Source organism: Anser cygnoides, chromosome 3 (genome assembly GCF_040182565.1).
Source record: "Anser cygnoides isolate HZ-2024a breed goose chromosome 3, Taihu_goose_T2T_genome, whole genome shotgun sequence".
NCBI classification, from domain to species: Eukaryota; Metazoa; Chordata; class Aves; order Anseriformes; family Anatidae; genus Anser; species Anser cygnoides.
Window position 1 is genome coordinate 22190028 of NC_089875.1, and position 7722 is coordinate 22197749.

Consider the following 7722-nt stretch of genomic DNA (forward strand, 5'->3'; position numbering starts at 1 on the left):
AAAATAATATAAAAAAGCTTTTTACCACTGAAAAGATTCTGAGTCTTCAGCTAACTTCAACTTTGTTGAACTTAATGACATAGTTGAAAAGCTGGCAAAGTCGAAGTAAAGTTAAACACATCTATTGTTTGCCATATCTTTCATGTTAAAGACACAGTACTTTGGTTGACAGAGTAGAAGCGCACATTCCTGCACTGACAAGAATGATTACTAGCAGTCAAGAACTCAACTTGGTACTGATGACTAATTTTATGTCTGCTGGAAAATGAAAGATCAGCCTTTCCTTTTCATTGAAATTCTCCATGCATGCTGAACTCCCTGACAACACAAAACAAACATACAGTGTTTCTAAAAAATAAGATAAACTAACTCATCTTTAATAAAGACAACTGGGATACAATGGATATGAAAGAATCTTCCTCAGGAAATATGTAACTTTATGGTTTGATAATCTTGTGACTTAGAAATAGTACTTAGCTTCAAAACTGAAGTTGAACTAGGTTCCAGATCCAGAAGTATCTTTCTAGGTTTTCTCAGGACCTTGGATTCAACTTACAGGTGAAATAGGACACATAAACCTGCACTCAAGACAGAAAGCACGGGTACACCACACACAGGTACATAATATTGTATGTACTGGCTTTCACTGAATGGTCAATATCACTGAAATTCAAACTTTCAATGAAGCTTTTATGTACAAGATTATGTGTCCCATTTTGGCAGTCAAGTTCAGACATCTGGTCCAAAATATAATCAGAATTAGCTCCAGGACTCAGGCTTATCTTTAATTAGAAAAAAAAAGAAGTATGTTCCAATAAGCAGAGGTGATCTGTAACACAGCCACAGTCAATGGCTTTGGGGTCTAAATTTGCTTTTATTGAAGTTAATGGCAAAGCTCCCACTGAATTAACTGAAAGCAGGATCAAGGCCATAGTTTAGACAAGCAACAAAATGTAAAAACCTTCTTATATGTGCCAGTGAGAGTACAGAACCCAAATGGAGTATTTCCAAAGTTGCATTTGTGTACAGTTTGTTATTTTCTTCTCTTGGTACATGTGAAGATGAACATCAAGCTGGCAGTAATGAAGAATAAACCAGGCTTAGGAGGTGTGCTTTGTCAGCTTATTCACATAAATACTATTTCCCTTCCACTTCAAATTTTGGCCAAAAACTGTGCCTTTGCTGTATTATGTAACCTGTTGCAAGATCAATATTCCCAACCTGCTTGGGGTTAAGCAGTACATGTGCACAAGTTTTTTCTGCTGGATCATGTCCAAAAACATGGGAATCCCCTCCTTGTCCATAGAATCCTAATTTAAGAATATTTCCTATTTTTTATTTTACAATTTTTTATTTTCCCATTTTTATTGGAAAACTATGCTTCTATTACCTTAAGGTTTATAATCATATATTGGTGATGGCAGAAATGTTCATCTACAAATTCACTTTTTTTTTTTTTTTTTATTGCTTTTGATACCAACATCAGCCTCACATGTATGTGGCAGATTCCTGCCCTATCTCTAGGAAGAGAGCTAAGCATAAACCAGGTGTGGAAATTCATTAATGGGTTTACAAATCTGAGATAAATTCACTACCTCTGCCCCTTCTTAAGTGGTAACGTGCACATCTTGAACCAGATCCAAAACACATATATATCAGTGGAAAGATGTCTATTGACATACAATGTAATTTTAGATCAGGGCCATGGCAAATATGAGAGAGCGGGTCCGGTGATCTCCCTCATAAAATTAATGAAAAAAGACAACACAGATATTTATTATTACATAACAGATCACTAAAGCCTAAATTGCTGCACACATTGCTTTACATAACACTTGCTCAATTTTAACACATTCTTTTGGTCCTATGGAAATATAGAGGACAGTTTTCGAATATGGATATATTTAAGCACGTGTATGCTCCTGAACAGTGGTGTTCAGAAACAATGTTTAGCAGAAACACATTTCTCATCCTTTGCTGTTTTTGCCAGTCTTAAACCTTTTAAACCTCATGCTTCAGGTTTTTAGCCTGTCTTGAACAATCAGAAATCAAACTGGCCCTTAGTCAAAGGGAGAAAACAAGATCGCTTCACACTTTCTTACTTACCCTATCCACTGGCCACTGTCATAGACACAGCAATGGACTAAGTGCACTTTAGGCCTGAACCAGCTTGACAGTTTCTGTGATCTCTGCTTAACAATCCTCTTTTCGTTTGATTATGATGTAAACCGTATCTGCTTATTGATGATATTTTTAAGCCAGCAGCTGCCACTGCTAGTGAAATCAAACATCTCATTTCAAAGGGCATTCTGGGTCTGGGGAAAAAAAATAAAAAAAAAAATGGAAAGCAAAGGCAAGAGTTTGATTCTCCTCCTGGCTATGTGGAAATGAGAGCTAGGTGATACTTTGCATCATCTCAAAAAAGAAGTGGGAAAAGACTTGTCTGAACTGCATGTTGCCAGCACCAGTTGGTCCCCTTTGGCAGAATTAGATAAGATACAGCTGTGTCTGTCCCAGATGCATAGTTTCCTTTTGGCATTAAATGCATGGGCAGCCAGTATAGTGAAAGTACCAGTCTGAAAAGTGGATACAATGGAGATAAGACCTAAGGGGAAAAGGATAAATAAAAACACTATTCAGAGGTAAACCATTGTAATGGTACTACACATTTCATAACAGAAGACATATTCTAAAAGGGTCAGAGAGCTGCCTTACACATTCTTCAGCTCAAAAGGAGCTGCTCTGTGAGAGGAAATACCATTTTTCACTCTCTGTTCTCTTTCATCCCTGTTCAGCTTTAAGAATAGGCTTTCTTTTTCTCTATTAAAGACCAAAAAAAAAGAAAGTTTACATGCTGAAGAAGAGAAAGTGTGGGCCTTTGTTATTAATGTTGTAGAAATACAAATATGTCCACCTAAGAAAGGAGTCTTCATTAACTCCCACAGCCCAGAAAATTAAGGCACGGCTCATCAGGATCTGTGCTTGCTGTTGACTAAATTGCAAGGGACTAGTTGAGTTGCTGGGGTTCATAATGCTGATAGAGCGGTTTCCACGTGAATGAAGGATAAACAGCGATTAATTTCAGCCAATAAATAATGGTTTGAGGCCCACATTGAAAGAGGAACAATTACTTTTCCATTTTTCCTGCCAAATGAGCTGATAAGAGAAAACAGGGGAGTTGGCCACGTAAATCAGTCTTAATTTTATCTTCCCCATTAAAAAGCAGCCATTAAGACCATCTTCGGCTCATTTCATCCTCTTCTTGTTTCACTTTTTCAATTTGCACAAAAGGGGGGAGTTTGCTCGTCATAAAATTTCACTTTGGCCAACCTATCATTTGCATCTGAGCCAATAAATAGCAATTAGCATAAACATTTAAATCAGGAACTGGAACAAATTCTTGTTCCCCCAGCAAGCTGTTAAATTACAGTATTTCACTATATATAAGAAGCATTAGAAACAAGATCTGCTGGGCACAATTATCCCTTTCAAACAAGAACTGCTTGTGAAAAAAAAAAAAAAAATCACTTGCTGGGTAAACTTCTTGCTCACAGCCAATGAGCTTAATCAATGCTGAGAGAAGCCACACCATTAATGATGTTCAACTAAGTCCTATTTCAAACTTTCCTTCTAAAGGTATTTATTTGATATTTATCCAAAATATATTTCCCAGGAATTAATTTAATTTGGACTGATGTTAAACCATCAAACTTAACATTTTCAAGTACATTTTCCTTATTTTGCTAAAATGTTTGTATCTTTACTTATTGGTCAACCTGAGCTTTACAACTCTTGCTTTTCTTGCGGTATGTTAATTATGTCAACACATGTTCTGTAAATGCCAATGTAAGTCCAATGGGTAAGAAGGAGATTCACGTGCATTCCTTTTAGATTCATTCTTTTTACCTTGCAAGAATATTTTAACGCTTATGCATCATTTTCCATTTGCATAGATTCTCAATAGAAAGTAAGAGTTACTTCCATTTTGCAGCTGGGGAACCTGCAGCACCAACAGATTAAATGATTTGCTGAAGGTCACGCAGCAAGTCTGAAATGCAGCCACAGTTGGTATTTGGGTCTGAAATATACACCTAGATCTAGGTTTCACTCTTTCGAATGTATGAGCAGAGGAAATTGAAGACACATATGAATCAATTCTCCCTTAAGGTTATTTAGGCTCCTTTTGAATGTGGCCCATGCGCATTACTTTCTAAAGCAGTTTTGAAGATGTATGACAAAGTAGTAATCTTCTTGCACACTGACCAGTGCAGGTAAGACAGCACCTCAGAGCAAGTTAATGTAATTCCCTCAAATACACTAATTTTAAGATGCTAATGAAAGTTTCTTTAATTGTTAAGTTGGGTTGGTTTGTTTGTTTGTTTTGCTGTTGTTTTAGTTGTTGTTGTTGCTGTTTTTGTTTGGTTTTAGATTAGAATGGTGAATTGGAGTAAGTACAGTACAGTAAGTACAGTAAAAAGAAGAAGGAAGGTGAAAATTAATAAAACTGGAACAGCAAAACAGAGCTGTTATTCAAGTGTTCAAGATTTCTGAAGTGCTGGCTGGGAGTACTTGCTGAATTTCCATTAAGAGCAGTGGAGATTGTCCTTTACCCAAAGCTCTTCACTCATAAGGAGAAACTGCATCTAAAAACCTATAGGAGAAGAGCTCTCATTCCAATATGGCATGCATTAACTTTTATCATGCTAAATTTTCCAAAACAACAACAAAAATAACAACAACAAAAAAACCTTTTATGGGTAATTTTTGAGTCCCTGCTCAAAGGGAGAGATAAGTATCTAAGACTCTGCTTGTCTCTTCTCCCATCAAATGCCAGTCCTTGTTTTTGTGTTTAGTCTACACCAAAACTTTCAGCTAACAGACAAGATTCAGTCTTTCACCTCAAGTGAAATTTTGATTGAAATTCTCTCTGAGGCAACAGCATTTTGGATTTTCCCTTGTCAGAGGTTTATATTAAAACAGGTGACATTTTTTTTCTGGGTACTGTTTTCTGTAGCCTGCATGTTAGTACCAAGATACTGACAAGTGAAGTGTTCGGGTATTTCAACAGCATAGAATCATAAAATCATTAAGGTTGGAAAAGACCTCCAAGATCATCTGGTACAGCCATTCCCCTACTACTATTGTCACCCACTAAACCATGTCCCTGAGCACCAAGTCCACCCTTTTCTTAATAGATTAATAGAATCATTAAGGTTGGAAAAGACCTCCATGTTATATCTGCATGTTACATCTGAAGATCAGAGAGGTGAATAAGTATCATTATCATTACTACGAATGTGAAAACTAAGGGCTGATTGGTAGACAGAAGTGCATTATTTAAACTGACTGTGTTAATTAAACTGGTTTACTAAAACTAATATAAAAATCTCTTCAAAATCTTATTACACTTTGGAAGACTTTGGAAGAATTAATATACTAACATTTCCATGCAGCATTATACCAATTTGATTAAATTGTTTTTAAAACAGAGATGACAATGTTTCTGGGTGTACATAGAATTTGAAAAGTCATGATAGGTTCAGTGGTTTGATGTAAGGTCGTATAGTAGCAGACTTGAATCCAAGACCTGTATCTACAAGGTTTGTTAATATCATTATTTTCTACCTTATGGAACAGTTTATGAATAGGTACTACCCTGGAACTGTTATTTTTCATTTCTATATAAGTGCTGTTACCATGTCTTCATAATTTATCTATCTTTAATGTACTAGGATGAAAAACATAGTTAAAAGCAAAATTTTAAGTATTCCTAAGATATTAATAATGAGCAATGTGTTAATTTTAGAGAAAATGTATTAAAAAAAAAAAAAGAGAGCTTTAATCACAAAATTCAGAGGTTCAGTTTTGTAAAATGTATAGGTTAATATTTGCAAAAAAGGAATCCTGGATGTTGTTTGAGCTGTCCTCCAGAACACCTTTGAGGAACCCATCTTTCAGAGATGCTTCAGTTTGGCCACCTGATGTTCTTTCATTGCATGCATATACTGAGGCGTTTCAGTTTCTCATGCTTGCAGGAAGAACCTTTTCTTCACCAGGGAAAAGTCTTGATAACAGCAATAGTTAAAATTAGGACAATGTTCTGTATACAGTCATATATATTTTATAATTGTGCTGGATAAGTCACAGGTTTTTGCTTGTCAGGTTCTTAAAAAAAATTCTAGGGAGTTTCCTGGTGAAGCTGAATAAAATTAAATGTGGATATAATACAAAAGTGGAAGTCTCACAGTACTTGGTTGAAGAGAAACAAATGAAAAAAATAACTGAAGATAACTGAAAGACTTTTGAGACTCTGGAGCTGTATGTCTCAAAGAGAAAATTAACCAAAAAAAAAAAAATACTGAAAAAATAATATGTTTAGTATGATCAGGATTTAAAATCAAATCAGTTCCGTAATAATGTAATAAGTGCAATAACATGATTTTACATGCCAGCAAACTCAGAAGCACAGCAGTCAGAATACTCCAGAAATGGGTGTGGTATGGGAATTGATAGGCAAGGTGGGACTTTTGAGAAGTATTGTTCAGAATTTTGCTTTATGTTTAACAGAATTTAGGAGTGTGAAGTATGAGAGCAAGACATAAATTCTACAGGATTTACCAAAGTATGCAATGGGTATTTCTGAAAGTAAATAAAATTGTCATTGCCACGGATCAATTCAAACAGAAGAAATGTCATCCAGTTTTACAAAACTGGTAGCTTTCTTATGAAGCTTTCATGAGAGTTAAAGTCAGAGATTCAGAACCAGATTCATGGTGTTTGAACTATGATTCAAACATTAGTCATGAATTAAACTTTTTATTTTGGGTCTATTAATTGTTTTTATGTTAATTGATTTATAATTCCATAATGCAGAGACTAGTAATTTGTTGAAACAGCTTACACTTTAGTCTGTGTTGAATAGTGACAGCTTTATTACAATACTAAATCATTAATTTAAAAAAAAAAAATCAGAAGTGAAGTAAATCTTTTCCACAAACTATGCATTGACATAGAGAGATTTGCTTCACCATACATTTAATAATCTTTCATGTGCAAATTAAATGTAAAGGAACAAAATGATAAAATAACAGAAAGTAATATCTCAATGGTTACATGAGGCTGGCCTTTCTTTTATTTGAATTTCATTTGTAATGCAAATAAACTACATATTTTTGTCAGAAATTGGGGAAAAAAATAAGATGAAAATTCTCTACTCATTCCTCCCAGTCTGAGATATTACTTAGAACAAGGAGAAATTTGGCCAAATAAATATAAAGTTGATGCAGCAAGTTTTCAAAGTGTTCTACAGATCTATCACAGTGCACAAAAATACATCTCATTGACATATCATTAATAATAGCTATCACAATTTAAGCAATATTCACATTATAATAATCAGATATGAAAAGTTTAGTAATGCACGCATCAAAACATAAAGGTTGGAAGCAAAACTGTTAATAGCCTATGTAAAATTACCAAACAAACAAAGAGAAATCAACCAACCAAAACAAGAACAACAACAACAACAAAAAACACAAACAAACCCTAAACCAACAAATCCCTGTAAGCCTTGTTTTTCTGCACTGAATAATGTTTGCAACAGGTGAAATGAAACTGGATAACATCAGCTTGCACTATATGTTGCCTTGTCCTGCTGGGCTGGCTGTTCACTGTGGTCGCCAGACATTTGTGTTTCCTCCTGCAGATGCTGCTGTCTCTCTG